A 7,102-nucleotide genomic window follows, 5' to 3' on the forward strand; every position below is an offset into this window, starting at 1 on the left:
AATTAAGCGTAATTAACGCTTAAGATCCTCGAAAGGTATATAATTTGGGTATCGCACGAGAACGGTGCGACATTACATCGACCGGAAGTCGTCAAGGCGTAGTGTCTTCGGCTTTCGCCTCTCAACACTTTAGCTGACAAAGTGTCCTCGCAATTTTTAATTAGCATGTGAGGAATCGTCCTCCTCCCGTTTTGCAACCGTTAAAGGCCCCGTTCTCCATAAAATCTGGTGGCGGCGTCGTGAGCGAAAAATATGGGCATGGCTCTGGCAGTTGGTCCCCAGAGAGCAACCTGGGAGGCCAGTGGGGCACCTAGGTCACGTGACCTTGTGGCGTCGTCAGAACCTGTCCCAACGGACAGTGAGCAAACTGCCCACCGTGGCAGGTAAATTAACGGTTGGTCGCTCGGGATGAGCAACCTGGGCCGCACAAGGCCCTCCGCTGGGAGCACGTTTTGTTATGAACTCAAACCTGCTCTTCTATCATACGCGGGAGAGCAACTGAGATGACGCAAACACTAAATAGCGCTGTTTAAACTCTATAGATATATTTGTGTGCGTGCGCGTGCGTGTGTGTGTGCGTGAAATTGAGAAACCCTTCATTTAGGTAAACATTTATTATTGCAAGTCGCCGTTGCGGACAGAGCCTCTCCTTTATATGCAGGGTGTTTTTTTTAACCGTTCATATTTAAAAAAAAAAGGATTGATAGTATCCTGAATTCCGCCTTCACGGAATGTATATTCGGCTCGGCGGACACAAGATAAGGACATAGCGGTCAAATTTATTTAAATAATGAGCGAAATTTTGTTAATTATCTTTTTAACTCTTCACTTTACGCTGCATATTGCAATCGCAGTATTGAAGACTGTAAATATTCAAAGCTAATACAATTTGCAGCGTGTCCCTAAGTGCAACAGGCATTGAGATGTTCGCGAATGAATTTTCAGCCTTCTCGCATCCGATTCGGGAACTGAACGCTCAGAGTGCGCAGGAAATCCTGCCCATGATACTACGTAAGAGATTGTCGAAATCATGTCGTCATTGGCATTGAACTTAGAACCACGTTTCCTGCCGTCAGCGGCTTCGAAAAAGCAGCACGGTGATAACGCGCAAGATTTCCTTTTCCGCTCTGGCTCGGCCAAGAAAGGACCGGTGGCTTATCGGCTTGCGATTTATTATTTTTCACCGGAATCTCCACTGGTTCGCTGCCGGCTGTCGATTCTGTTAGCAGAACGAGCAAGGCTGCTGCAATACTTTACATTTGAACTGTGAATGCGCGTTGGAATGGGAGGGCAACCGCGATACTCGTTGACCGAGAAGGTACAGATGGTTGTCGCCTGTGCAAAAACGAATGGCAACACTCGCCTAGCCCCAAGACTCTACGCCTCCGAGAATCCTGGCTGCCCGGTTCCGTCACATACGATGTTCGCTAAAATGCACAAACTGTTCCGGACCACAGTATCTGTGCTCAATTCGAGGAAGGCAAAGGGAGTTATCCCTAGTGAAGAATTCGAGATGAATGTTCTCGCCTACGTTCGTGCATACCCCGAAGACAGCATCCGTGAAATTGTCGAGGCCGTTGGGTCCTCCCGCTATCCAGTCTGGAGAGTGCTCAAGAAGCATATTTTTTATCCTTGCCACATATCGCTGCATCAGGATCTCACTGAAGACGATTATAAAAAGCGGTATGAATTCAGCAACTGAGCGTTGATCAAATGTGACGAAGATTCAGACTTTTTTTAGGAAAGTTCTGTGGACGGACGAGGCCCACTTTCGCCGTAATGGGGATGTCAATTTCACACAACGCCCACTACTCGTCTGAGCAGAACCCGCACTGGCTCCGCGAACACCACCACCAAGCCCGGTACTGAGTGAATGTCTGGTGTGGCATTTACTTCAATCGAGTAGGGGGGCCGTACTTTCTGAAAGAAAATCTAACAGTAAAGTCATACACCGCGAGCATTCTAAGTGGTGCTGTCTGCGATTTTATGTCCGAGATCCCGTTAAATCAAGTCCAGGGCTCGTGGTTTCAGCACGACGGGACGCCTGCGCACTTCGCGTCGCGTGCAAGGGATTGGCTCGGCAGCAACTTTCCCGGTCAGTGGATAGGGCGCAGTGGAATCATTTTCTGGCCACCTATAGGTCACCCGACCTACTCCATTAGACTTTTTTCTTTGGGGTTACGTCAAGAACGAAGTCTACGCAACTGAACCCGAAGACGTGACAATCCTGAAAGAATCAAGGCATGTGCGAATATACCCCTGCAGGTTTTGAAACGAGTGCGGCAGTCCATGAAGGAGAGATTCATGGCATGCGTGGCGGTTGAAGGCAAGCACTTCGAGCATTACTAATGCATCAAACCTAGCCACCGAGATATGACGGGGCAACAGTCTTGAGTTCGCGTCTTTTGAAAGTACTTTGGATGAAAAATAGTAAAGCACAAGCAAACAACTTGCACATCGTTCCTTTCTTGGCCTAGCCGTGCACAGCGGAAAGGGATATCTTGCGCGTTATCACCGTGCTGCTTTTTCGCAGCCGCTGACGGCAGGAAACGGGCCTCTAAGTTCAGTGCCAATGACGACATCATTTTGTCAATCTCTTACCTCGTATCATATGGGCGGGATTTCCGGCGCACTCTGAGCGTTCAGTTCCCGAATCGGATCCGAAAAGGCTGAAAATTCAATCGCGAATATCTCAATGTCTGTTGCACTAAGGGACATGCTGCAAATTGCATTAGCTTTGAATCTTACAGTCTTCAACATTGCTAATACGCAGCGTAAAGTGAAGATTTAAAAGGATAATTAACAAAATTTGACTAATTATTTAAATAAATTTAGCCGCTTTGTCCTTATCTTGTGTCCGCCGAGCCGAATATACAGTCCGTGAAGGTGGCATTCACGATACTATCAGCGCCTTCTTTTTAAAAAATCTTAAACGGTAAAATAACCATGTATGTATGTATGTATGTATGTGTGTATGTATGTGTGTGTATGTATGTATGTATGTATGTATGCATGTATGCATGCATGTATGTATATATATATATGTATGTATGTATGTATGTATGCATGCGTGCGTGTATGCATGCGTGTGCGTGTGTGTAAACGTAATTGAGTTGACATATGGTAGAAAAACAACTTTCTTTATTCTAACGTTTCGGCGAGGGCCTGGCCCAGGCACGTTTCCTGACTCTGACGAAGGCCAGACCCTGGTCGAAACGTTATATATATATATGTGTGTGTGTGTGTGTGTGTGTGTGTGTGTGTGTGTGCGTGTGTGTGTGTGTGTGTGTGTGTGTGTGTGTGTGAGAGAGAGAAGCCAACAGCCACAGAAACCAAGGGGCACAGGGGATTTTTAATTTATTTATTTCTTTTGTGGTGTTGATCAATTTATATTACTGAATATGCTATCGCTTAAAGCTAATTGATTAGAAAAGCAGAAGAAAAAACAACCACATGCCGCCACGAGCCCCTCATTCCCCTTTCCTCGTCTATATATATATATATATATATATATATATATATATATATATATATATATATATATATATGAGAAAGAAGCCAACAGCCACAGAAACCAACGGACACAGGGGATTTCTATTTTTTTTTTGTAGTGTTGATCAATTTAGAATAATACTGAATATGTTACCGCTTCAAGCTAATTGATAAGAAAAGCAGAAGAAAAAACAACCACTGCCGCCGGTGGGATCCCACCGGCGGCAGTGGTTGTTTTTTCTTCTGCTTTTCTTATCAATTAGCTTGAAGCGGTAACATATTCAGTATTATTCTAAATTGATCAACACTACAAAAAAAAAATTGAAATCCCCTGTGTCCGTTGGTTTCTGTGGCTGTTGGCTTCTTTCTCATATTTATAACGAGCCCCTCATTTCCCTCCCCTTGTTTGCTTTATATATATATATATATTATAATTATCTCTCGTTTCCCTGCGCCCTGTAAAGCCCAGGGTCCCTCACGCGATATCCTTTCATTTTTCCCCTGGACCCACCCACATCAACGATTTTAATAAAGAACTTGAAAAGCACGGCGCGCAGTCCTGGGCTGCATCGAAGGAAGCTATTCACTTCTGACCAGACAGCGTGAATGAAAAAAAGAATAGAAAAACGCGCCCGGAGACAGAACTTACAGAGGGAGACAGGCGATTTAAATGCAACGCGTAGGCAGCGTGGCAGCTCCGGTCGGACTGCGAGATGGGACATCGCTCCCGTATACTATATTATAACGTCCCACGCTCACGACGCGCCTCTCAATGCGGCCGCTACGTTGCCGTTTTGGGAGCCGTGCAGCTTCGGTAAGGCATGGTCGCTATACCACGATGCTGCTGTGTGTGTGTTGGGAGGGAGGATGGTGAAGTACCCGGAGTGGATGGACCGCCGTAGCTCGGGACAAAACGGTCTCCGACAACATCTCGAACACGACGCGCCCAAGGGGAACAACCGCTCGACGGCCGGGCGTCGGCCGCTGGGTTAGACAGAACGCTCAAGCACTACCCATTGGAATAAAACTCGGGAGAGACCACTGCGGCGGCCCGTATTGAAGCAATGCGAAAGCAAAACGTCCGCATACTATATAGACGTCCGTGGCTGTTCTGACGTCCAATATCGACGTCCATGGGTATTTTGACCTCTAAGCGCATTATTTTCGCTCTTTTTGGCGTTTAATTAAGTAATTTGGGGTTTAATTAATTAAGTAATTAATTAAACCTCATCAACCAAATTTTTCCAACGGCAGCCATTTATCGTACACTATCTGTCACAATCACACTTTCACACATTTATCTGCAGGGAGCGATGTAATCGTGCGGTCAAATTTGCAGGCACTTTTTTTTTTTTTTTTGCTGACGCGACAGGGCCACATAATGCTCCGCATTAATAACTAAATGAATTTTCGGCAGCTATCTCCGAGAGTTTGCTATACCTTGTGTGTTTCGTTGTTTGTGGTCAGTATTTACTTTCTTTTTTGTAAAAATAAATAAATAAATAACACACTAGGCGATGTTTCGTTTGCTGTTTGTTTTCGGCCTTCTGACTGTATCGGCAGCTCTATTTCTTCAAGTCGGACGGACACACGTCGCAGCCATCTACGTCCCTGCCCTCACGGCGTAGTCCTGAAGGATAGTTTGCAGTGCGCAGGCCTGTGATGACTTGGTACGCCAAGGCCCCGAGCACGAGGGGTCTTTGGATGCTCGCTCTCGTTTCTAAATAGCATGGGCAGATATACTCTGTTTATGTGGAGCAAGAATTACACATGCAGTGCTCTACAAGTTACATGGACTTGAGCCCCTAACAAAAAGCTAGTCTAGATCAGCAGCTTACCTTTTGAAGGCTTCTAGTGTGTATATTTCACCAAAAACCGAGCTTTTCTTAACGCAAGAGAGAATCTTCAGGGAGAAACAAAGAAGAAGTCATCGCATGAAGTCATTGAACTCCTGAATATCACAAAACACAGCGGACAAGGGTCGTGGGAGAGCCTCAGTCCAGTGGCCAACGTTCGGCAAGAGATTTTATCTTCGACTTCTCTTGTCGAAACTTTGGCTAACAAAATAAAGCTGCCCCTCAGTCCTTATTTAGTGGTCAAATGTTTAGGGGAATCCCCCAAGGTGGAGTAAATTTGTAATAAGGGAGTAATTACTCATTGGCATCCACCCGAGCGCAGCCATACCGCTACAGAGGAAAGCTATACAGCTTCCTCAGAAACTTCGTAGTTAAAGAAAAATTCGTTCGACCCCGGACCAGGACGAATTTTTCTTTAACTACGAAGTTTCTGAGGAAGCTGTATAGCTTTCCTTTGTAGCCGTATGGCTGCGCTTGGGTGGATGCCAATGAGTAATTACTCCCTTATTGGTCCTTATTTACTTTGTTTTGTGTTATCAAGAATCCCATCTTCCTGCCCTCTCTCTATCGCGACTCATAGATATGTCTTTTAGTATTCTTTTTTTCAAGCCACAGTTTCGTCCATTTTCGGTCCTGATATCCACTCCGACACCCTATAGCAGGACCACTGTTGTCAATTCGATGCGCCACATGCCATCACCGCGTCCATTTCTACTTCTTAATTTCAGCTAAAATATCTTCAACTCGACTTCGCCGTCTGATTCCGCGCTCCTTTCTTCGTCGCTTAACGCTACACCGATCATTCCCCTTTCTCCACCGCTCGCATAGAGTTGCTCTGCTGTAACTTCGAAGCCGCTTTGCGGATTGCACGTCCCACGATTTGCAAACAAAGGAAAGTCCTGAGCTAACAACGCCGTTGTATAGTTAATGACGCCGTATGTGTACATACATAACAACCCTGGAAGGCCATTGCCATTCGAAGAAAAGGCGTGTGCTAAGTGCGTTAGACAGCTCCTTCTCCCAGCCTTGGCGTACAAGGTCACTTACCCCTCGGCGTCTGCTATAACCCGCAATTTAAACGCTTCGTTCTGTGGCTATTGTGCGTGTCCGCTCCATGCGCTCTGTTTGGTTTTGCTGATAGCGTACTGTTGGTTTTGTTCGTAGGGCTTTCGCTAACCGCCCGAAATTACTTTATCTCACCTCTTTACTTTCCGTTATCGCTCATCAGCGTTTACTGCGCCATCAGAATCAAGCTCCGCAAATGGTACTCGGTTCACACACTCGACGATCTTATCATGTTCATTGAGGTGTTCATCCGGTTACACCTAAGACGGCGCTCTTATCGCGGCTCGTAAATATCAGAAGACAGGAAGATAAGAAAGAAAAGGACAGCTGTTAAAAGTGCTTTGCAGATTACGTTTTATTTTCAACCAGTTTTTTAACTGGAGGACTTTAGTTATTTTGGAAGCTCAGCCACGATGCACCAAACTAGCCTTTTGGAACGTTAATAATAGCCTCCGTCACGTGACCACTCTTTTTGATACGACTCATCGAACTTTTGTGAGATTAGAACCCATGCCAAACGATGCCATGGTGACCGGGGAACACTGAACAACGCTGACCACAACTTTTTTTAATGCATTACTAGTCCCATTAGGAGAAAAGCAGGCGACACACGTGTGTGTGAGTACTCGTAGACGGTACGGAAAACCCCGGCGATGGCAAGAAAAATAGGGTGACTTCAAGTTACCGTA

Source organism: Amblyomma mixtum, chromosome 1 (assembly GCF_055824585.1).
Source record: "Amblyomma mixtum isolate Tamu chromosome 1, ASM5582458v1, whole genome shotgun sequence".
NCBI lineage: Eukaryota > Metazoa > Arthropoda > Arachnida > Ixodida > Ixodidae > Amblyomma > Amblyomma mixtum.